The following is a 25,298-nucleotide window of genomic DNA, read 5'->3' on the forward strand; positions in this document are numbered from 1 at the left end:
TGCGCCTTTACCAGCCCATTACCCGTTATTGCCGACTTCGATGCCAATTGATGTTCGATGAGACTTTGATGCTTTCTCTAATCGAGAGAAAGAGACTTTAAGTAATTCTCGCCCTAGAGACTTTAACTTTGATTTGCCCCTTTACATGAAGTAATAGTTGTCCTTTTATCTTGCCGCTGTGAGGCAATTGCCCCGTCTACCCTACCCCTTTGCCCCGTCCCATGCTGATTGAAACCGGTACCTGTGAGACGAAGACTTCCTTGAATGCTGATTGAATTTGGTAAATATGAAAGAAAATGTACAATTGCATTGTGTTTCTTTTAGGTAACCAACTGCTGATTTTGATAAGAGCCCTAGTTAGGAGTTTTCCAAATTAATGTTGCTAAATTGTTTTTGCATGAAACCCCACATGCAGATGCTAATTTGAGGATAGATGAGGATTCATTTGTCGCACGATGCAATTTGAGACCTTGTTATGCTGACCAATGTATGCGATTAGCTCATTACAGATTATAGTTTTAGTGATTTGCATTGCTATTATCGAAGGCATTATTATTCAAATGCTGCATAGATTGCATCTGTTTCGTCGTTATAGACAGCTATTAATGTTCATCTACATATATCATTTGGTGTTGAGACATCTTTATATTGTGCTAGCTTTGTTAATATAGGGAAATAAATTCACTAACTTTGCATAAACTGGTGTGGTTATTCATGACCGAAAGGTCATGGTTTCGTCGAAATGTATTCTGGATTAATTGTGAAGTGTTATGTTGATCAGGGTATTGCTTATGTTCGTTATTGATTATTGATTTGATTAAATTGATTACTCTTGGGTGAGGAGAGCCCCACTAGGTCAAAAGATTCATCGACCCAAGAGCGTCTCCATACAGGTAATTTATTAAGCCGGAATGCTCTATCAACAGTTAGCAAAGAGGGTTCTTTTGGAAAAACAAAAGCGGGTCCTCCGTAAATCGGACCATTATATATTACCACCTGGCAAAAATATGGCTCACAACTACTGGAAAGAAGAGGAAATAAATCTACTTTTTAAAACATGAAATACAAATGGAAGAGGTTTCCAGTCTAGCAAGTTGGATGACAGATAATGTGCACCTTGCGAAAGTGTGTGAAGTCATTTTATACAGGTTTAGCCCAAGGTCAGGAAGGCATGGTTGTAGGAAGTAACACGTGTGATTTAAGGTGCACCTGCCTCCCTCAGGCATCCAATGATGGTCCTGTGTAGTCAAGTCACATAACCATAAATAGACAGCACAATGTCTACACATGAATGAACCTTTCCTTCTGGCAGCTGCAGCAGTCACACCATTTGTGAATTGATCCACGATCTTAAAAGGTATGAATTTAGGTACAGTATTAAACTCTATCGCTTGAATTTATACTTTTTTCTGTTTAAGTGATATTGATTAAATGCTATGCTATCGAACCAAAAATGCCCTCGCGAACAGGTCAGCATATTTAACGGAGTCAAAAACGTCCCCGCTACTGTACGGCCGTAGGTGTATCTTAGTCCGATATTGTGTAATTGTGTGTGTGTGTATATGTGTATTACCTCGAGGTTCTTCTTATTTAAAGAGAAGTTTTTGATATATTGTGAATGACGCCGAGGTGCAGCGGACAACCTCTCCGTGCTCCAGTCGAAGCTTCACGTGATATTGAAATTGGAGCTGAATAGATTCTGGTCTGGTTGAAACCACACTACGAATACGATCGCGAAGGGATTCGAGAGATCATTACGATATTCGGGCTTTATCAAACAGCTGTTTGTATATTTTCTAAGGTATAAAGAAACAGATATCTGATCGTTCATGAGTATCAGATATCTCAGCTCAGAAACAGAAAGACGCATCCCTTGTTTGAAAATCTAGCACAAACGCAGAGATAAATCACCCGCGCCAAATGTGCGTCCTTTTTTCTCCAACATCATAGGGATTCTAGAGGCGCCCAGAGTTTGTGGGTTCCCCTGGAGGAGACCAAGAAATGAGCCAAAATACAGCGAAAATTTTGTTTAAAAAAAAAAATGGAAAAAAGGGCTGCAGAAGAAGGCTTGTGTTTTTCCCCCTGAAAATGGCATCAACAAAGGATTTGCAGTGCTAAAATCACCATCTTCCCAGCTTTCAGGAACAGGCCGACTTGAATCAGAAAAACAAATTTTTCAACACAATTTTGGCATTTTACTGGGACATACAAATTTTTTTAAATTTTTTTTGCTTTTAGCCTCCTTCCAGTTAGTGACAGAAATGGGTGTGAAACCAATGATGGATCCCGGAAAGCTAAACATTTCTGAACAGTAGACAAAATTCTGAATTTACCAAGGGGTACAGAAAATAACAGCAAAAATATTGAAATTGAGGTTAAAAAAAACAACAATTTCTCTCCAAGTTTTACTCTGTAACTTTTTCCTGCAATGTCAGATTTTTTAAAGTAATATACCGCTATGTCTGCTGGACTCTTCTGGTTGCGGTGATATATGGGCTTGTGGGTTCATCAAGAACCCTAGGTACCCCGAGCCAATAAATGAGCTGCACCTTCCAATGGGTTTTCATTCTATACTGGGTATACAGCAATTCATTTGCTGAAATTTAAAGAGTGAAAAATACTAACAAGGAAACCTTTCAATCAATCAATCAATCAAGTACTTGTAGAGTGCGGATATTCACCCGTTAGGGTCTCAAGGCGCAGGGGGAGCAGTAAGTGAAGGTCAGAGGGGATCAGGTGAAGAGCCACGTTTTAAGGTCCTTTCTGAATTGAGAGAGCGTGGGAGATCTTCTGAGGTGGATCGGGAGAGAGTTCCAGGTCTTGGCGGTGTGGTGGGAGAAGGACCTTCCTCCGGCTGTGGCCTACCGGATACGTTGGACAACGGCGAGGGTGAGGTCGGCGGAGCAGAGGTGCCTGGTGGACGTGTAGAAGTGGAGTCTTTGGTTGAGGTATTCTGGTCCGGCGTTGTGGAGGGCTTTGTATGTATGCCGAGAAGTTTAATGTAATTCTCTTGTCTATTGGGAGCCAGTGCAGTTCTCCCAGTAGGGTGAAGGTGTGGCTGCGTTTTGGGGGCGTTCTTGATGAGAGGGGTGGAGGCGTTCTGGATGCATTGTATTCTTTTTTGTACATTGGTGGTGGCTCCGGCCTAGATTGCGCTACCGTAGTCCAAGCGGCTGCTGCTGAGGGCCTGGGTGACTGTTCTTTTGGTTTCGGTAGGGATCCATTTGAAGTTCTTCTGAAGCATGTGCATGGTGTTGAAACAGGCGGAGGAGACTGTGCTGACTTGATGGTTCATCAAGAGTGATGAGTCCAGGATGAATCCATGGTTGCGGGCGTGGTCGGTGGGGGCCGGAGCGTTTCCGAGGGCTGTGGGTCACCAGGAGATGTCCCACGCTGAGGGGTTGTTGCCGATGACGAGGACTTCTGTTTTTTCGGTATTTAGCTTGAGGCATCTCTCCTTCATCCGTGCAAGGACTGCCTTCATTCCGTTGTGGAAGTTGGCTTTGGCTGTGTGCGGGTCTTTGGTGAGGGAGATGATTAGCTGTGTGTCGTTGGAGTATGAGACGATGTTCAGTGCATGGTGTCTGGCGATGGTAGCTATGGGGACCATGTAGAGGTTGAAGAAAGGGCAACTCAGAGAGGAGCCCTGCGGGATGCCGCAGATGATCTTGGTGGCCTGTGAGTAGAAGGGGGGAGTCAGACTTTTTGGGTTCTGTCGGAGAGGAAGGAGGTGATCCATTCTAGTGCCTTGTCTCGGATGCCGGCGTCGTGGAGACGAGTCCATGGAGTGCAGTGGGAGATGGTGTCGAAGTCGGCGGACAGGTCGAGGAGGATGAGAGCCGCAGTCTCACCCCTGTCTAGGAGGATTCGAATGTCGTCTGTGGGGGTGAGGAGGGCGGTCTCGGTGCTGCCGTTGCTCCGGAAGCCTGACTGAGAGGGGTTAAGGATGTTGTAGAGTTCGATGTAGTTGGTGAATTGTCTGTTGACAGGTTTTTCGATGACCATGGCTGGGAAGGGGAGTAGGGCGATGGGCCGGAAGTTCATGAGGTCGTCTGGATCTGCGGTTGGTTTCTTCAGGGTTTGATTTTGGTGTGTTTCCAGATTTCTGGGAAGGTGGCAGTTTCAAAGGAGTGGCCGATGATGTGCCAGAGCTTGGGTGCGATGGTGCTACTTGCTTTGTTGAAGATGTGTTGGGGGCAGGGATTGGAGGGAGAGCGGGAGTGGATGGAGTTCATGATGTTGAGGGTTTCTTCATCAGAGATGTTGGCCCAGCAGAGTAGGTGGTGGGGGTTTGGTGGAGCTTCAGTGGAGTCTATGACGGTGTTGGGCATGGGATGGTTCTGGGTCGGAAAACTGTCGTAAATGTCTGCTATCTTGCGGTGGAAGTTTGTTGGAAAGATTGTTGCAGAGTTCTTGTGGTGGGAGGATGTCTGTGGAGTTCGCTCTGGGGTTGGTCAGTTCGCTGATGATCGTGAAGAGTTCTTTGCTGTTGTGTGAGTTGTTGATGCGTTCCTGGAAGGCATTTCTCTTGGTGGTCATGATGAGTTCGTGGTGTGTGTTTAAGAATTTTTTGAATGGGTTCGTGGTTGGTGGGGGTCTTGTCGGTGCACCATTTCCTTTTGAGGCGTCTGCAGTTTTGTTTGGACTCCTTGAGGGCTGGGGTGAACCAGTTGGCTTTCCGAGATGAGCGTCTGTTGGAAGGTTTATTGATGGAGTCTAAGGTGTTGGCTCAGTATGAGATCCAGTTGATGAGGTCCTGGGCAGCTGTGTTGGTGTCGAGGTCGTTTTGGGGGGGTTGAATTGTTGAGGCTGGTGAGTAGCTGGCTCTGGGTAATCTTGTTCCAGCTCCTGCGGGGTGGTAGGTAAGAGGGTTGTCGGTCGGGGTATTTGTTGAAGGTAAAGTGGATGGCTTTGAAAGTTGGTGAATTTGCAGTGGTGACAGGTGAAGGGTCAGTTGGTGTTGCCTGGTGATGCTTGCTTACAGTTGTTGTCGTGTCTTAGGTTGAGTGCGATGAGTGTTGCTGTTGAGTAGTGGTGGTATCGCGGTCGGGTTGCGGACGGGCGCAGGCGGGCTTGCCTTAGGCGTGCCTTCGGCGCACCAGCGGCGCTATTAAGAAGGGGGAGAGGGAGACAGCTGGGAGGCGGGAGCGGGAATGGCACGGAAAAGGGAGGGAGGGCCGTGGGGCAACAGTGGCAGGGAGAGAGAATGCAGGGAAAGAGAGAGGGAAGCGAGATATAAGAGAAACAAGGAAAAGATAGAAGGAAGCAGAAAGCGAAAGGCACAGAAAAACAGGACACAAAGGAAAAACAAAAAAAGAGGCAGAGGGCAGCCCAGCCGAAGAGCAGAGCTCTCTCACTAGACACCAGGGATGAGGCGCAGGCAGAGGTCAGAGTGAGGGGCTTCACTTGACCAGGTCAGTGAGGTTGCTCTTCCTACTGTGCAGCCCCCACTATTAAGTAGGGAGTGGGGAAGGAGAGGACAGCTGGGAGGTGGAAATGGCATTGAAAAGGGGGACGGGTCCGTGGGGGCAGCAGCGGCGGGGAGAGAGAATGAGGGGAGAGAGAGAGGGAAGCAAGATATAAAAGAAACGACGGAAAGATAAAAGAAAGCAGAAAGCGAAAGGAACAGAAAAGCAGGACACAAAGGATAAACAAAAAAAGAGGCAGAGAGAAGCCCAGCAGAAGAGCAGAGCTCTCCCACTAGACACCAGGGATGAGGCACAGGCAGAAGCCTGCTGGTGGAAGAGGGCCTTGAACTACTGACAGAGGTAAGATTTCAAGGTATAAAGGGGCTTCACTTACCAGTGGAACTATACGGTGGTAGAGGAGTTCACTGACCATTTGTATTTCCAAAATGGGCACAAGATAAGGTGTTGAGAAGCAGTGGTTATTTGCACATCTGTGAATTCCGTGGTCCCCATACTAGCATGTGAATTACAGAGCATTTCTCAGACATCTTTTTTACACACTGTCTTACATTTGGAAGGCAAAAATGTAGAGAAAGAGAAAGGGCAATAACACCTGTTCTTCTATTCTGTGTTCCCCCAAGTCTCCCGATACAAGTGGTACCTCACTTGCGTGGGTAGGCCTAATACCCAAACAGGAAACGCAAGATGTACACATCACATTTTTATATTGAAAACTGATGTGTTTTTTGCAAAGTAACTAGCTGTGGATTTTGATCTCTAGCTCAGCCTGCACCTAGAGAAACCTACCAAACCTGTGCATTTTTTAAAACTAGACACCTAGGGCAATGCAAGATAGGGTGACATGGGCTCTCACAAGATTCTGTTACCCAAAATCCTTTGCAAACCTCAAAATGTGGCCCAAAAAACACTTTTTCCTCACATTTCGGTGACAGAAAGTTCTGGAATGAGAGAGGAGTCACAAATTTCCTTCCACCTATCATTCCCCCAAGTCTCCTGATAAAAACAGTACCGCACTTCTGTGGGTAGGCCTAGTGCACGCAAAAGGAAATGCCGCAAAACACTATGGCCCTCATTCTGACCTTGGCGGGCGGCGGAGGCCGCCCGCCAAAGTCCCGCCGTCAGGTTACCGTTCCGCGGTCGAAAGACCGCGGCGGTAATTCTGACATTCCCGCTGGGCTGGCGGGCGGCCGCCTTCAGGCCGCCCGCCAGCCCAGCGGGAAAGAGGCTTCCACGATGAAGCCGGCTCGGAATCGAGCCGGCGGAGTGGAAGCTGTGCGACGGGTGCAGTTGCACCCGTCGCGTATTTCACTGTCTGCGCAGCAGACAGTGAAATACATTTAGGGGCCCTCTTACGGGGGCCCCTGCAGTGCCCATGCCTGTGGCATGGGCACTGCAGGGGCCCCCAGGTGCCCCGCGACCCCCCCTACCGCCATCCGGTTCCCGGCAGGCGGACCGCCGGGAACTGGATGGCGGTAGGGGGGGTCGGAATTCCAATGGGCGGCGGTACACTGGCGGGAGACCGCCAGTGTTGCCGGTCCGACCGCGGCTTTACCGCCGCGGTTGGAATGCCCATTGGAGCACCGCCGGCCTGTCGGCGGTGCTCCCGCGGTCCTCCAACCCGGCGGTCATGGACCGCCAGGGTTGGAATGACCACCTATGTGGACACATCAAATTATCAAATACAAAACTATCTGTTTTTTTTTGGGGGGGGTGGGCACCAGCAGCCGTATACGGAAACCTGCCAAACCCAAACATTTCTGAAAACTAGACACCCAAGGGAGTCCAGGGAGGTGTGACTTGTGTGGACCCCCCAGTGCTTTCTTACCCAGAATCCTCACCAAACCTCAAATTTAGCTAAAAATTTAAATGTTCCCACATTTCAGTGTGGAATCACTGCACCGGGACAAATGTTCCCCTCAGTCTTCGGGTAAAAAAGATACCTCACTTCTGTAGGTGGGACAAGTGCCTGTGACAGGGAAGAGCCAAAAACATGTCGAAATTGAGGGGGAACCAAAGTGGGTCCAAAAAGGCAGTTTGAAAAAAAAAACATTTTTAGGCTGAGAAGTGGGGCAGAATTTTTATCGGTATAGATGCGACAATGCTGTGTGGTAGGAATTTTGTGGATTCCTGCAGATTCCGGAAGGTTCCATCACAAAATGCGGGAAGAATATGTGATTTCCAGAAAAGTAGGAGGTCTGCAGGGCATTCTGGGTAAGAAAATGGTGCGGGTGCATGTGAAGCACAACACCCTGGACTCACCCAGATGTTTAGTTTTAAGATGTTTCTAGGTCTTGTGGATTTTTCTACATGGCAGCATCCCAAAGTCCAAAAAGTGTAGCCCTCACCATTTGAAGTGGCCCAAATGTAAAACCAAAGCCCCCCAAATTTGTTTAAAAAAAATGTTTCATCCCTGGTGCCTAGAAGTTTCTGCCCCCCCTGGGTTTAGAAATGGCCTAAAACAAACTTGCCCCCCCCACAGGAATGACCCTTGCCTAAGGGGTCGCACCCCTTGCGTGGAATTGACAACAAAAATAATCCCTGGTGTCCAGTGGTTTCTGCCCTCCTTGAGGGCAGATTGGCCTAAGAAAAATAGGCCTATCTGCCCTCAAGGAGGGGCAGAATTGTCCTAAAATAAAAGTGCCCCACAGGAGAGCGACCCTTGTCTAAGTGGTCATACCCCATCTGTAAAAAAAAAAGAAAATCCCTGTTGCCTAGTGGTTTCTGCCCCCCTGGGGGTAAATCAACCTAATTACAGTAGGATGATCTGCCCCCGGGGGGGCAGAAAAGGCCTTAAAAAAATGCCCCCCAGGGAGCAACCCTTGCCCATGGGGCCGCTCCCCTTATACATATATATATATATATTAAAAAAAAATCCCTGGTGTCTAGTGGTTTCTGCCCTCCTTTGGGGCAGATTGGCCAAATCCAAATTAGCTAATCTGCCCCCAAGGAATGTAGAAATGGCCTAAAAATAATTCCCCCCCCCCAGGGGAGCAACCGTTGCCCAAGAGAACGCTCCCCTCCTGCAAAAAAATAAATAAATAAACAATCCCTGTCTTCAAGGGGCTTCCGCCCTCCCTGGGGGCAGATCGGCCTAATAACAATCGGCTGATCTGCCCCCGGGGGGGCAGAAAGGGACTTAAAAAAATGTATCCCCCTCCCCCTTATGGAGCGACCCTTGACCAAGGGGCAGCTGCTCCCCTTGTTGAAATATATACAAAAAAAAATATCTCTGGTGTCTAGTGGGCATTTCTACTAGCGATCAGGCAGCAGAAATGCTGAGAGAGACAACAAAGGAAAGGAAATGCCTTTGCTTTCCTTTGATGACTCTTTCTCCCCACCTCCCAGTCGGAAGAGAAATGCTTTTCCCATGGGGGACGGGTGGGGAGGCTCATGGGGGAGCACTAGCGCTCCCCCGTGGGTCCAGTGGAGGTCGAGCTGGTCTTGTGCTCGGCACACAGCAACCGTGGCTGAGGGTGAAATCAGCTCGTCCCAGGCACCGTAGGGGTTAATATAGAGATGTTGTTTACTTTTCTTTCTCTGACCGCAAAGTAACATAATTTTATAAAGTGAACTATATGACAATCTCTCTAGGGTACAGGGAGTGTTCAAAAGAAGACTGTAGGATGTCAGTATTTTTCTAATAGGCAACAAAATCGAAATGCTTGTAAATGAACTGTACAAATATTTTAAAATATATAAATAGTTATTAGAGCACAAATGAAGCATATTTTATCTTCTAATTCTGAACTGTGGTGGAAACAAAGATATTAATAGGATTGCAGCACATCTTGGTGATGCCCAAGTTATAAATATTGTATTTTATTATATTGTGTTGCATTGAACAAAAGTATTTGTATAGTGCTCACTACTCCTACATAGGACCTTGAAGTGCTTATCCACATGGCAGCAAGCTACGCCAAATAAGGTGTGCAGTTGGAAGGGGGTTGTGTTGGGGAAGTGTTGTCTTGTGTAATGACCGTCAAGGTGTTGTTATCGTGTAATGGGATGCAACGCTTAGCAGTGTGGTGGGGTGCGAGGTGTGAGAAACACAGACGCTCAGTATATGTATTTTCAAGTACACTTGCAACTTTGAACAGCTTTGCATGTCCCTTTACTGTATTTTTCTATGGTTAAAGTTAGGCCAGGGAGTCATTTTTAAATAATGCCAGAGTAATTTCAGTAATTCTGCATTACTCGTTTACATGGAGTTACCAATAATAGCACAATTATTCCCAGTCGTGAAACTCAAATTAATTTCAGAGAAAACATTCTACTGCAAGAGCACATGTGAGGAGTTTGAGGTCCTGCTTGAGCTGCTGTTAATGTTCTGTTAAATTTAGCACAATTTTTTTTGCTCAAAATGCATCCTTGCATTCATTTTGAATGCAAGGGGGCATGTTTATGCTAAGAAAATATTGCTTACTGCACAATTACTCTTCTTGCATACTTCCATGTAACCTCTTAGAATTTTTAGCTAATTACGCGGGTTATGCCCACCACTAATTATAGCCTACTTAACTCTGTACTGCACTGAGTTGTCCTTCCGAAATTTTGCATTTAGTTGTGGGCTTGATAAGGCATGGTTGGAAGCAAAGAGAAGTTGAGAGATTTGCTGGGATAGGGATTATTACTATCACCCCATATCTGATTGTCATTGTGAAATGCAAAGAAGCAACCATACAGCATAGACATTTAGGACCTTCAGTGGGGAACGGTGTTAAAGTCCTCGGATTGACCATAAATGTCTATTCAGTTATTCCATGCCAGTACATTAGGTGGTAGCTGGTTTAATGGATGGACAGCTCTCGTAATAGATACCTCTTATGTGAGAATAAGGGGGAACATCCGGAACAACGACTCCAGAATGTCATCTTTAATGCAATCGAAATCACGTTTGCGTTAACAACGACTGTCTTTTTCTCTGCCTTAACCACGCATGTGCTGAACAATGCACATACGTGGTTAAGGCAGAGCAAAAGGGAGTCAGCATTGGAAGAGGATACGGTCACGTAAGTGGGGCTGGAGCAGGGTTGGGGGTAGTTTTTAGGGGTGTAGGTGGACTAAGGGCTTGGGTTGGGGGAGGTCGGGGTAGTTTCCTTTTTAGGGGCAGGGTGGGGGATTGGGGTAGTTCTGATTTTTAGGGATGGGGGATCAGGGCATTCCTGTTTTCAGGGGTGGGGGTGGAGGTAGTTTTGTTTTGGGAGGTGGGGGTGGGGGTGCTTTTGTCTTTGGGGAGGGTGGTCAAGGTAGTTTGATTTTTGGGGGTGGGGGATAGGGGTCATTTGGTTTTTGGGGGTGGGGGTCATTGGTTTTGGGGGGGTCAGGTTAGTTTGGTTTTCTGGGGGTGGGAGGGTCAGGGTAGTTTGGTTTTTGGGGGTGGGGGTTGGAGGGATTAGGGTAGTTAGGTTTTTGGGGGTGGGGGATTGAGGTAGTTTCGTTTTTGGGGTTGGGAGGTCGGGGTATTTTGTGTTTTTGGAGTTGGATGGTTTGGTTTTTGGGGTGGGGATGGGGGTAGTTTTGTTTTTGGGGGATGGGGATCAGGGCAGTTTGGTTTTTGGGTTGGGGCAATCGGTGTCGTTTGGTTTTTGGGTGTGGGGGATCGGGGTAGTTTCATTTGTGGGGGCGGGGTGTTGGGGGTAGTTAGTGTTTTTGGGGTTGGGGGTCAGGCAGTTTGGTTTTTGGGGGTGGGGGCTCAGGGTATTTTGTTTTTTCGGGGTGTGGGGGTCAGGAAAGTTTGCGTTTTAGGGGTGGGGTGGGGGGATCAGGGTAGTTAGGTTTTTGGGGATTGGGGTAATTAGTATTTTTGGGGTTGGGGTGGGGGGTCGGGGTAGTTTGTTTTTTGGGGGTGGGGAAGTTTGTTTTTTGGGGGTGGGGGATCGGGGTTTGTTTTATGGGGTGGGATGGGTTTGGGGTAGTTTGGTTTTTGGGGGTGGGCTGGGGAGGTCAGGGTAGTTTGGTTTGTTGGGGGTGGGGGTTGGGGTAGTTTGGTTTTTGGGGCTGGGGATTGGGGTAGTTTGTTTTTGGGGGTGGCACAATCAGGGTAGTTAGGTATTTGGGTGCGGGGGGATCAGGATAGTTTCATTTTTGGAGGCGGGGTTGGGGTAGTTAGTGTTTTTGGGGGTGGGGGTCAGTGCAGTTTGGTTTTTGGGGGTTGGGATCGGGATAGTTTGTTTTTTGGGGTGGGAGGGTCAGGGTAGTTTGCTTTTTGGGGGTGGGGGCTCAGGGTAGTTAGGTTTTTGGGGGTGGGGTGGGGGGATCGGTTTAGTTAGGTTTTTGGGGATAGGGGATTGGGATAATTAGTGTTTTTGGGGTTGGGGTTGGGAGTTGGGGTAGTTTGGTTTTTGGGAGTGGGGTAGTTTGGTTTTTGGGGGTAGGGGACAGGGTTGTTTGTTTTTTGGGGTGGGATGGGTCGGGATAGTTTGGTTTTTGGGGGTGGGGAGGTCAGGGTAGTTTGTTTTTTTGGGCTGGAGGGACCGGGGTAGTTTGGGCTTTGGGGGTGGGGTGATCAGGATAGTTTCATTTTTGCAGGCGGGGTTGGGGTAGTTAGTGTTTTTGGGGGTATGGGGTCAGGGCAGTTTGGTTTTTGAGGGTTGGGGATCGGGATAGTTTGTGTTTTTTGGGGGTGGGAGGTCAGGGTAGTTTGCTTTTTGGGGGTGGTGGTGGGGGGGATCAGGGTAGTTAGGTTTTTGAGGGTGGGGGATTGGAATAATTAGTTTTTTTGGGGCTGGAGCTGGAGGGATCGGGGTAGTTTGGGTTTTGGGGGTGGGGTGATCAGGGTAGTTAGGTTTTTGGGTGTGGGGGATCTGGATAGTTTCATTTTTGCAAGGAGGTTGGGGTAGTTAATGTTTTTGGGGGTATGGGGTCAGGGCAGTTTGGTTTTTGGGGGCTGGAGATCAGGGTAGTTTGCTTTTTGGGGGTGGAGGTGTGGGGGATCAGGGTATTCAGGTTTTTGGGGGTGGGGGATTGGGATAGTTAGTGTTTTTGAGGTTGAGGTTTGGGGGTCGGGGTAGTTTGGTTTTTGGGGGTTGGGGACCAGGGTTGTTTGTTTTTGGGGTGGGATGAGGTCAGGGTAGTTTGGTTTTTGGTGGTGGGGAGTGGGGAGGTCAGGGTAGTTTGGTTATTTGGGTTGGAGGGATTGGGGTAGTTTGGGTTTTGGAGTGGGGCGATCAGGGTAGTTAGGTTTTCGGGTGTGGGGGGATCGGGATAGTTTCATTTTTGGAGGCGGGGTTGGGGTAGTTAGTGTTTTTGGGGTTGGGGGTCAGGGCAGTTTTGTTTTTTGGGGTGGGGGTTGGGCATTTTGGTTTTTGGGGTGGGGGATCAGGGTTTGTTTTTTGGGGGTGGAGGGTTAGGGAAGTTTGCTTTTTGGGGGTGGGGGTGGAGGTATCAGGGTAGTTAGGTTTTTGGGGGTGGGGGATCAGGGTAATTAGTGTTTTGGGGGTTGGTGTGGGTGGTTGGGGTAGTTTGGTTTTTGGAGGTGGGGGTTGGGCTGTTTGGTTTTTAGGGGTGGGGGATCAGGGAAGTTTGCTTTTTGGGGGTGGGGGTATCAGGGTAGTTAGGTTTTTGGGGGTGGGGGATCGGGGTAATTAGTGTTTTTGGGGTTGGGGTGGGGGGTTGGGGTAGTTAGGTTTTTGGGTGTGGGGGATCAGAATAGTTTAATTTTTGGAGGTTGGGGTAGTTTGTGTTTTTGCGGGTAGGGGTCAGGGCAGTTTGGTTTTTGGGGGTGGGGAGATCAGGGTAGTTTGTTTTTTGGGGGTGGGGATCAATGTAGTCTGCTTTTTGGGGGTGGGGTGGTGGGATTAGGGTAGTTAGGTTTTTGGGGGTGGGGGAATCGGGGTAGTTTTGTTTTTGGGGGTGGGGGATCGGGGTAGTTAGTGTTTTTTGGGGGGAGTTGGGGTAGCTTGGTTTTTGGAGGTGGGGGATTGGGGTAGTTTGTTTTTTGGGGGTGGGGGAATCGGGATAATTTCATTTTTGCAGGAGGGGGTTGGGGTAGTTAGTGTTTTTGGGGGTAGGGGTCAGGGAAGTTTGCTTTTTGGGGGTGGGGGATCAGGGTAATTAGTGTTTTTGGGATGGGGTGGGGGTTGGGGTAGTTTGGTTTTTGGGGGTTGGGGGTTGGGCAGTTTGGTTTTGGGGGGTGGGGGATCAGGGTAGTTTGTGTTGTGGGGGTGGGGGGTCAGGGATGTTTGCTTTTTGGGGATGGGTTGGGGGTAGGGGTATCAGGGTAGTTAGGTTTTTGGGGTGGGGGATCAGGGTAATTAGTGTTTTTGGGGTTGGGGTGGGGGTTGGGGTAGTTAGGTTTTTGGGTGTGGGAGATCAGAATAGTTTTATTTTTGGAGGTTGGGGTAGTTAGTGTTTTTGGGGGTGGGGGTCAGGGCAGTTTGGTTTTTGGGGGTGGGGAGATCAAGGTAGTTTTTTTGGGGGGGGTAGGAGGTCAGGGTAGTGTGCTTTTTGGGGGTGGGAGTGGTGGGATTAAGGTAGTTAGGTTTTTGGGGGTGGGGTAATCGGGGTAGTTTTGTTTTTGGGGGTGGGGGATCAGGGTTGTTAGTGTTTTTTTAGGGGAGTTGGGGTAGCTTGGTTTTTGGAATTGGGGGATCTGGGTAGTTTGTTTTTTGGGGGTGGGGGTTGGGGTAGTTAGGTTTTTGGGAGTGGGGGTTGTTGGTTTTTGGGGGTGGGGGGTCGGAGTAATTTTGTTTTTAGGAGCAGAGTAGTTTATTTTTGGCGGTGGGGTTGGTTGTTTTTAGGGCGGGTGGGTGGTTGGGGTATGTTTTAGGGTTCAGGGTGGGTGGGGGGAATTGGGATAGTTGTATTTTTAGGGCGGGTGGGGCGATCGCATGCGAAAACCATGCTTACCGTTCCACACATGCGTTTACTAGGCATGCCTTTACAACGTAAAATCTTTGTAAAGGCATGCATGGTTAAGGCACTCATAGAAACAACGTGGTCCTTGTTCTGGCCGCTTTGCACATGCGTTGTTCCATCATATATTCGAGAGTAAGGGGTGTAAATTAGAGCTGGCTGCTGGACATTGAGTGTTATTGTATTAGTATTAGTGTGGACCAGAAAAGTTATATATGACATTATACAGCTATATAATACCCAAGTAAAACATAGGGCAACCTTTCCTATCTTACCTGCCTATCGAATGTAGTTTGATGGTTAGATTTTTACGTACAACTATGTATTCCTTCACATAGAATCACACAGTGTGCCCTGCACCCTATATGTTGAAATCAAAATATGAGGACAGGAAATTGAATACAAAATATCAGTAGGTAAGTATGTAAAGATTTTGGATGCCTTACTCCTCATATATGTACCCTGTGTGTATATATATATATATATATACATATATATATATATATATGCATATATGATGTATATATATATATATATATATATATATATATATGTATATTCACTGAAAAAAACAAAGGTTACATGGACGTTATAGTTAGGTTCTGAATTTAGTCGTACAAAACCGTAGAAGTTCAGCAGTTATAGGTACCTCAGCTAACTATAATTGGTGATCCCGTAATGCACTGCTTATGATCTCACATATTACATCACTCATGACATGGTCAGTGACATCACTCATGGCATCAGAGATGACATCTCATATGACATCACTGATGACATCATCCACACAGTCATACACCCACTTCTTTGCTGATACAAACTGTTGTATACCCACACACACATATCTACTCACATACTTATTCAGAGATGCATAAGAGTAGTGATATACAGACATTCATTCAGTCAAACAGCCACTGACACAACCACTCCCTCACACATACACTATTAACTGACGTATTCACCGACTCATACCCTTACTCACACACCCACTCAAGCACCCACAGACACACCCACTCATACTCATGCACCGCATTAATAGATCACTATTCTAGTAACACATCAAGTTAATCAGCTGTAGAAACACCGACACACCCACACACTCACCCATGCAGTCATTGACACATTATTACAGTCACTTACACACTCAATCACTCAACTGTACAACTATTCACACACCAACTCACTCACATGACAGGTACTTACATACCCAATCAGCCACCCATACAGTCATCCACACAGCCATTCACTGACCAACACAAGTTCTCAAACATCCACTCACTATCCCATATAAAAACGGACTCACCCACTCAGTTTACAATACAGCTACTCATACACACACTGACTCTCGCATACAGTTATACTTACAGCCATACAGTAAGTGACTCACCAAGACACTCACCAATACAGTGACACCCATTCACTTACCCAGACAACTACTCTGACACCCACTCACTCATGTATGCAACCACACACAGACCCACTCAGTAAATGTAATGCAGCTGCTCACACAGTCACTTGCTCACCCCAGGACATAGCAGGAGCAGGCCCTGCGGGGGTGGCGGTCTCCGGGGCTATCAGAGGTCCCTCGAGGGGGGCTATATGTCCGCCCTCCAACTAGATCTTAGCCCCACTCCAATTACAGTCTTGCCCCAGGGGGTGGTGGTCCCTGGGGTAGCGGGAGGCACAGGGGCTCCCTGCTTTAGTTACCAAATCACCTTGGGGAGGTGGTGGTCCCCGGGGAAGCGGGATGGGGTCAGGGAGCCTTCTCCGCATGTTAGAATAATGCCCTGGGGAGGTGGCGGTCCCCAGGGCAGCGTGGGAGCCACAGGCCCCACCTGCATTAAAAAATAATGAGCCCTGTGGAGGTGGTGGACTTGGCCCAACCGGGGGCATTAGAATAACGAAGCACACATTTTTTTTTTTTGTGATTGTACGAGCGGATTCGCAGATCCACTGCATCGCCGCTCGTAAAATCAACCAAAACAAATGCTTTTTAGCCCTGGCCCCTTTTACTGTTATTTTGGGACTCGGCTGAAGCCGAGTCCCAAGATTGTTGACAACACTTAAACAGCTTCTGTTGTTGAAATGTTATCAGCCAATCAGATTTCAGCACAAGATCGTTAGGTGTCGCAAATTTTTCACGTCCCTGGATATACAAATTTGTTTTCCCCCTAATTTCTCAAAAACTACTGAATGAAATTACACCAAAACAAAAAAGCACTCTTTCTGGACGAGGACCTACCTTTCTGCCAAATTTGGTGCAATTCTGTTCAGTAGTTTTTGCGCTATCGCTTTTCAAAATCCCTGTGGAAAAATGAATACGGAAAATGTGTTTTTGTACCCCCCTTTTTTTTGACCCCCCCCTCCCCCCAGATGGATCACCTCAAAACTTTCAAGGCAGCAGCTGACAGAACTGGCAAATTTGTTTAGAAAGTTCCATAAAGATTCGTCAAGCTGTGCCAAAGATATAGGCAAGTAACTTAATCCCACCAATAACTACCTAGGTTACAGGCACTCACATTTTAAACATATTAAACCATAGAAATTCACCAGTTATAATGAGTTATCTCAAGTAACTATAACTTGCCCCAACCCCTGCCATGCACAATTGTTCGTCAAAAATGTTACTGCAAATATTACAGTTATATAATCACTGATGTTATCAAAGATGTCATGAGTGTCATAATTTGTGGGATAATTAGCAGTACATGTCAGCCACAGAAGTAAATGTAAAAAATAAGACAAGGGGCCAGGGTAGGGACAACCTGATCCTTAGCTCTGGTGCTCCCTCACCTAACACTGCTAATTGATAATATCAACATCCTTTTCACATTATTCACCAAAATCTTCATATAAAACTCCAGTACTGGATTATGTCACACATTTTCTTCTCTTAAACAATATTGCACGTGCACCTTCATAGATGGTGCAAGAATAGGAACGCAAAAAATTCAACATGCATACAAGCAATCCTAAAAGCATTATCAGTTACCATAGACATGTCCTAATCTAATTAGTCTCAAACCTTAAAACCTCACTTTAACCTCACCTGTATCAACACGCACTTACAATAAACAATCTGCTTTCTCTACCATGCACAACTATTTCTCAATCCTCACTTTGTAGCAGACGTTAAATCTTACTTCTTATAAAACATCATCACAATTAGACAAACCCTCACTATATAACTAGCAACTCTACCCTCCATCCTCCATCCCTTTGACCTCCACAGCAACACTCTGCTAGACTTTCTGACTGGGCTTTGACATATCCATATGTTTTACATCTCAAATAGTTCTCTCCTTGCTAAAAAGAGCCTTCATCAGATTCATCACTCCCTCTATTTTAATACCCAGAGTCTCAATCTCCCTTGTTCTCCAAAATACTAGGACATCTTGGGGATCATTATGAGTTTGCCAGACAGAAAAGGCCATCCTCCAAACTCACGGTGCCAGTGCGGTCCCCTTCCCGCAGGCCCCATTAAGAGTTTCCAGCTGGGCCAGTGAGCAGAAACAGAGTTTCCCGCCTGCTGGGCCAGTGGGAAACGGCCTACAACATTGATGTCAGCTCATTATTGAGCTGGCGGCAATGCTGTAGTGCGTAGGGTGTACTATCACGACAGGGCTGGCCAGGAGGCCCCCCTTACTGCCCATGCCAAGTGCATGAGCAGTCCAGGACCCCCCCCCCCCCCCGGGCACCCTGCATCCCGTCTCCCCCAGCCTTTACATGGTGGGGCTACCGCCATGTAATGGCCGGGGGAGAAGGGACTCATGATCCCCGGGGCAGCGCTGCCTTGGTGGATTAGGACTGCCAGTACTACTAGACCGCCGAAAAGATGTGATCTGGTGGTGCTGGCGGTCCAACCGTGGCATGACGGCCACAGTCATAATGTGGCTGCCGGACTGCCACATTGGCAGCGGTCCAACCATGACCTCCTCAAGACTGCCAGGGTCGTAATGATGCCCCTCGTCTTCAGCCTCCTGACTATTGGTTTTAATTCTAACAGCCTGTATTCACATTGTTACATTTCCCACTATCAAGCACCACATTATTACATTCCTGTTTTGTGTTCTCTTACATCTAAATCTTCATCTCATGCTGAACATTCTCACTCTCCCTTCAGTCTTGTGTATTTTAACACCTTTCAAAATTAGTCATTAGGTTCTCTCATGTTTTACTTTTCAAGACATAAATCACATACCTTCCCTCCTCATCTGCTACTACATCTTCTCCTGCCTTTATCTAGTTCCCTTGTAGCACTCTCACATTTGCCTCTTCTGCAATACACATTGATGTTCTTTTCAACCCTTCCTCATGGTTATAACCTTTCTTCACTGCCACAGCCAATCCAGCATGATACAAAGGGTCTGATTTATATATTAGAAGAGAGGGCACTCTGTTGCAACGATGATGAAGTCCCCACCCTGCCACACAATGGTCCACTAGCCAAATGTAATTGTGGCGGACAATAAGTTTGATCACAGTGGAGAATACTCTGTCTCCCATGTAGCCAAACCTGTCTGTTGGCCCTGTGGAATAGGGGTTGGTGGAGAAATAGCTACATACCCACCTTCCCAGTTTAGATGGGTGGACATGTAGTAATGTTTTACTGTTTTGTGCTACCAGGTAAACCGTGGTGGTAAGGATCAGTAAAAACTTTTTAATCCTCTTCCTGCAGTGGGAGACGATTCCCATGGTGAGGGAAGTATTATATTTTTTATTTACAAAATGAAAATCTTGTTTCAGGATTTTCTTTTGGTAAAGAAAAAATAGTCAAGTCTTAAATATAAGTACAATCCATTGTCATAGCACATTTCACACCAAAGGCACCAGTTAGCTGGTCACTAAAGTGATTCATTTTTCAATTTACTTACTCCAGATCTTTAACTTTTCATCAAAAGGCCGGTTGGCTTTCCGCCACTAACCAGGTCCTTGACATACCTCTAATGCTATTATGCAATGATTCTTGGGGCAAAATTACTTATTAAGGGGGTCATTACGACCTTGGCTACCGCCGCCCACCAGGCGGTAACCGCCGTGCGGCTGCCAATGCGGGCGCACTCACGCGGCCCCCATTATGACATTCCCGCCGGCCCAGCTGGGATGAGGCCGCAACATAGGAGCCGGCTCCTAATGGAGCCGGCAGTTGCACCCGTCACGCTTTTCACTGTCTGCTATGCCTGTGGCACCCACGCTGCCCTGGGGACCGCCACCTCCCCAGGGCATTATTCTGCTATGCAGACAGTGAAAAGCTGTCCGGGGCCCTGTTAGGGGGCCCCTGCACTGCCCATGCCCAGCACCCCTTACCGCCAGCCTCTTCCTGGCGGTACAAACCGCCAGAAACAGGCTGGCGGTAGGGGGGTCATAATACCCAGGGCAGCGCTGCTTGCAGCGCTGCCCTGGTGGATTATCACCGCTGGGGCTAAAACGGTGGGAAACCGCCGGCCCCGGCGGTGCGACCGGGGCACTTCCGCCGCGCTCGTAATAGGGCTGGAAGCACCGCCAGCTTGTTGGCGGTGCTTCCGTCCTTTTAGCCCTGGCTGTCTCAGACCGCCAGGGTCAAAATGACCCCCTAAGTGTCAACATATTGTTAAGTTGCAATTCAGCCTTGGGTCATCATCAGGATGGCAGAAATTAAGTAGCCTCTGTAGTAGACATTAGGGCAGCGGATACCAGAGTGTCAACTGTGCACTTTTGGCTAATTTGCAAATAGTCTATCACTTGTACCGAGTAAGGGTAGAGAGGGCTCCACTGGGTCCTTATTTTCCTCCATTGTTTTGGTTTCATGCTAAACATATCTTCACAACTTCAATATTGAATAGTTGTCTGTCGCAGATTCAAAACCTTAAAAATGTTCTACTGAACATGATAAATGCAACTCACCCTCTATTATAGAAAAGTGAAGCCCTCATTGAATAGCCAACTGAAGTAACCCTGTCACTTTATATATTAAACACTGATTGTATTGTCTTTTGCAGTTGTGAGATATTTGGTAAATCTTGATTATCTATATTGTCACCATTATTATACTGTTTATGATTGTTGACTCACATTAACTGATGCCTTGTTTGTGACAGACTCTATTGGCAGTCCGAGGTGTAAAAAACCAATATGTTTGTTGAAATTATTAATATAGTAGATACATATAGCCATTAAATGTAACTAGGTCTTGATGCCCGATTACTCTTGATACAACCATGCATTTTAAATTCAAAAGCTACCTTCAGTTCTTTGAGCCTATGAAGGATCAGGCGCATGAGTACCTAATACTTGCAAAAAGTGTTTTGCATCCATTCAAACCAGATTTAAAAAAAAAATAATTTATAAGGATGGATGTCTCTAGACCTGGCTAACCGAATAAGAGCCTGATTACGGCACAATGTCTGAATTAATTCCTGAATGAATACCTGAGTGTGAAGATGGACGAGGAATACATAAATGAAAGGCTGAGAGTGTAGATGGATGAGTGGGTGAGAATGGATGTCCACAGGTGTATATAACCACATTCATAAACAATTTCTCTCTAAGTAGAATTCTTTAATGCCATGAGGGATTGCTGCACCCATTATTCTGCCTCACCTCACTGGCCACATGAAGCCTCCATACTCAAAAGGTTTCTAAGTGTCTGAGAAATGTCCCTATTTATTTTCAATGCATACCCTTCACATACCATGAGTCATCATTCAAACTAAACATTGTCATACATGTCTATGTTTCCACTCATTACAATGTTGGTTGAGCACAGCAGGACCCAGACTGTCCTGCAACAGGACAATAAACATGCTGCATGCTGGAGGGAGCTATGAGAGTATTCACCATTGTTGAGGAATAGTAGGATCTAAGAAATGGATACTAGGGGATACTGTCCCTAGGGGACATATCTAAGGTAATGTCATGGCAGAGCATTGCATAGATGAAGATTCAGAGTACAAGATTTGCACACCAGAATATGGCTGGCTGCAAAATGTTGGGTTCAGGAGAGACATGTGGTCAGGACCATTGTGGATGGTTAATGTTGTGCAAAGCTGTTGTTAGCCATCTGAGGAAGATTGGGCTCACCCCCACTGCACATGGCTGAAGACAATACACTGCGGGTGTTGGCTTCCCATAAAGAATTGGGCACAGTGGCAGAGCTGGCTGTAGGTCAATCGCTGCGGTCAACCACCTGTTGCGTGCAACTAAAGGCCATGTGCACCTGAAATTTGCCTCCCAGAGGGTGTGGGTGCAGGTCAGGCCCTGTTGTCAAATCCTATTGCACACAGCCTAAAGCCAGGTCAAGAGTCTGAAGGACCTGGAGGTCGGGTTTTGAGAGTAACCTCTTGCATACCGCCATAGGCAGTGAGATTGGCAATCCATGGAGTGTTATGGGCTGGGCCTGACCAGAAGGCTAGGACCAAAAGTGAACTGCTACATTCAGCCAAAGACCATGCATTGTGGGTGCTCACCCACTGCATGAAGTAGGCATGGGGTGGTCAGAGAACAGGGCCTGAGGCCAACCTCCCAAAGCTCATGGCAAATGACCATGTGCAGAGGAGGTTGGCAGCCCATGGAGGGTTTGGCTCAGCATCTGGACAGGGGCTAGGCCCTTTGGCAGCCTCATCGTGCAATGCGAAAGGCTGCATGCTGCAGGTGCTGGGTGCCCACAATGAGGTGGGCTTAGAGGTTGGCCAGAGGCCAGACAATGTAGCCAATCCCACTGCATACAGCGAAAGGCCATGTGCACTGGTGGTTGGTCAAATTTGAAGGGTGGAATGCATGGCCTCGAGGAAAGACCCTGGGGCTTTCACTGCTGCACATGACCTTCAGGCAGCAAGCGTGTAGCCTCCCTTGAAGTGTTAGAGATAGTGCCTCATCACAGGCCAGAATCTCTAGGCAGCACCTCCTGTGCACAACCAAATGTGTTGGCTGCCCGCGGAGTGATGAGCACAATGTGTGGCCTCTAGCCAGGCCCTGTGGTCAACACCCTGCTGCACACAGTTTAACAACATGCACAACTGGGGAAAGCCGTCCTCAGAGAGTTGAGTGAAGGAAATCAATTATATGATCGGAAAACCCAAACTTTCACTGAAAAACAACAGTTAAAGTGAAGTCATTGTTCGCATTGGTTAATGCAACCTAATGATTGTTTAAATAAATGAAACAAAATCCCTCAAAATACCTCTGTTAAGTGCAGTTAACATTATGAAATTAAACCGAAAAACAATGAAATTCACCAGCTATGGTTAATGCTACAATCTATAATGCTCAGAACAGCAATGCAAACTATAACTCACACACTACATGCAATCCTTTTGACCTCACAATCTTTATACAAATAAAAAAAATACCTAAAAATGAACTGTAATGACACTTAAACAAACCAATTAATTATATTATGTTCATATTCATCTCAGTACAAGTGGTGAAAGTAATGTGATAAGAAAAAGCATCTATAACATGCTTTACAATCTTTGTCATTGTATCTCTTACATTAAGGGTGAGATCATGAGCATTGCAAATATGTGTCCATGAGGTGAAAACAGATCCAGGCATTAGACATTGAGCAACTGAGCTGCCATTCATGGTTAATGGTAGAATCCCATAAAATGATTACTTTTCTTGATGATAAGTGCTGGGTTTGTCCAATAATTATATGGAAGCCCTGCTAAGGAATACTGGAGTTGTTTGTCCACTAAAGGTATGGACACTGCTGAGAATGTTGGGACTGCCCCTGGAAAGTATGGTGGTCCTGATGGGGAGGTGCTAGCCCTATCGGGGCAACAGTATTGCAGTTCAGCTGAGAAGTATGAGTTTTCTCAAATGACGATGGCAACCTCACAAAGACCAATATCAATATCTGTTGTAGTGGTATTGCCCTGCCGTCTATCAGCTGGTGAATACTAAGGATTCGCACATTTCGCTTTGATTCCAGGACTGGGTACAAAGGTACTGAGATTAAAAAGTTAACACTTGCCTTGCATTTTCCAGAGGATTGTTGAGTAGAGAGCAAACTCCATTACAAAGTTCTATTTAAAATCAGCACAGTTTTCCACTAGTAGACCTCAAAATGCAAAATGTACTTTTTGTTTTCCCAAAAGTACTTTCAGTGGGATCCCTGTGTCCTCCCTTACAAATTGTATTCAAGTTATTTATAGCATTCATCAATTGGACTGTTATGAGGTGCTTTAAACCTGTGATTTGCCAGTCACAGAAACTTCTAAGCTTAGCTTTAGTAAAATGTAATATTTATTCTGTGTTGATTAATGTTACCAGCCAGATGTGTTTAAACAATATTTAAAAAAATGTTGAAATTGTTTTAGGTTAAATTCTTAAAATAAAAAAAAATGGGGATCAAGGTGAATTGAAACCGCACCTTCTTCCTTTAGTATGTGTATGCAATTTGTGCCACTTTTCAGTGCACGGGTTGTGTGGGCCAACCCCCTAGACCTCAAATAGCCATGAGCTCATAACATTGAAAAGGAGACCCAGCACATCGAAGTGTCCATTGATATCCCCAAAATTATCACATTTCTTCAGAAATCACATAATTCAATAGAGTTCTTATGAAAACTTTTTGTTCTTTATTTATCCACAATGACAATATCTAATCCATCATAGCCAATGCGTTTCGTCCTCACGGACTTCTTCAGGGCTATAAAAAATATACAAATACATAAGATATCAATCAATATAATATTCTATATACATCCTCCACCCACATTAAATATAAAATGCTGTGAAAAAATTAAAATCATCAATAATCACCATCATGGTAATTTTTAATTTTAGTAAAGAGATTAAACTAATGACTTAACTTATATAAAAATATAAATAGAGGGAAAAAAGGCTAAAATATTTTTTTAAATTTTAATTTTTTAATTAATTGCAATAATTTCCAACATTGTCAGTTTTTTTATTTATTTCTTCATTTCCTTCTACTTCCTCCAAAACTACCTATGTCATCTTATTATGTATTTTATTTTATTTTAAACTCTTCATTTTTATATTTTTTTATATATTTTTTTAAAAATATCAAATGTTGTAAAAAAAAATAGTTTCTTAATATAATAATTGCATATATGTTACTTCCTACAAAGTAACAAACTTTATCCTCCACATTCAACTTAGTTTTAATTACAAACAACTCCAAATTTCAAAGATTTATTTTGTGTTCTTCTGATTTTCATCTTTCAATCTTTCCAACACTATTCCATTTCCATTAGAAGTAAGGCTACATATTTTTTTTTATTTTCAATTGATCATCTACTAGGACAAAATAAAGATGGTACACACTATTACAGAAGAAACATCAACCCATACCTCATAATTGCAGTATGTAACACGCTCCAAGGCAGAACGCCATCCGATCTCCTGACAATGAAACTGATTGTGTTTTCACACATCGTTTTTATACTTGCACTAACCATTTCCACCTGAAGCAAACTGAGACACTTCCTTTTGAGATATATAACGGTGGCGGCCATTTTGAGATGGCACTTGGACCACACTTTTATATAAGCATTGCACTGGCTATTTCATATATATTATTATTTGATCACCCACTAAAACAAAATAGTCTGTGCTTACAATAACATATGGCAAAAATATCAATTATTACACCAGAAACAATGATCCATACCTCGCACTTGCGGCATATAATACACTCAACATGCTAATAAAATCTCATTTTTCAGCATGTGATGATGGCAGCCATTTTGAAGGGGCACTTTTGCCATACATTTATATGAACTCTACATAAACGGGTTAAATATATGTTGTTATTTTATCATTTTATTAAAACAAAGTGTGCGTTTTTATACTTATGCAATCACTAACATCTGGGGCAAACTAAAAAACCTTAGAAAACCTCATTTCTTAAACCATGTGAAAGTGGCGGCCATTTAGAAATGGCACCTTTTATGTATAATACACTCAGCATGCCAGTAAAATCTCATTTGAAAACATATACTGGGGGCGGCCATTTTAGAGAGGCACCTTTTACCTTATATTTGTACAGAATCTACATAAGCGGATTTG

General features: G+C 45.6%; 1 protein-coding gene across 1 annotated transcript in view; it reads left to right on the forward strand.

The window, feature by feature from the left end:
* The first annotated feature begins 1,233 nt into the window (after positions 1 to 1,233).
* Positions 1,234 to 25,298, forward strand: part of LOC138297008 (calpain-13-like) — a 511,734-nt gene continuing 487,669 nt past the window's right edge. Inside the window, exon 1 of the mRNA XM_069236526.1 lies at positions 1,234 to 1,357. The gene's annotated coding sequence lies outside the window, so the exon portion shown is untranslated. The remainder of the gene's footprint in view (positions 1,358 to 25,298) is intronic.

The sequence above is a fragment of the Pleurodeles waltl genome, chromosome 5 (genome assembly GCF_031143425.1).
Source record: "Pleurodeles waltl isolate 20211129_DDA chromosome 5, aPleWal1.hap1.20221129, whole genome shotgun sequence".
Taxonomy (NCBI): Eukaryota; Metazoa; Chordata; class Amphibia; order Caudata; family Salamandridae; genus Pleurodeles; species Pleurodeles waltl.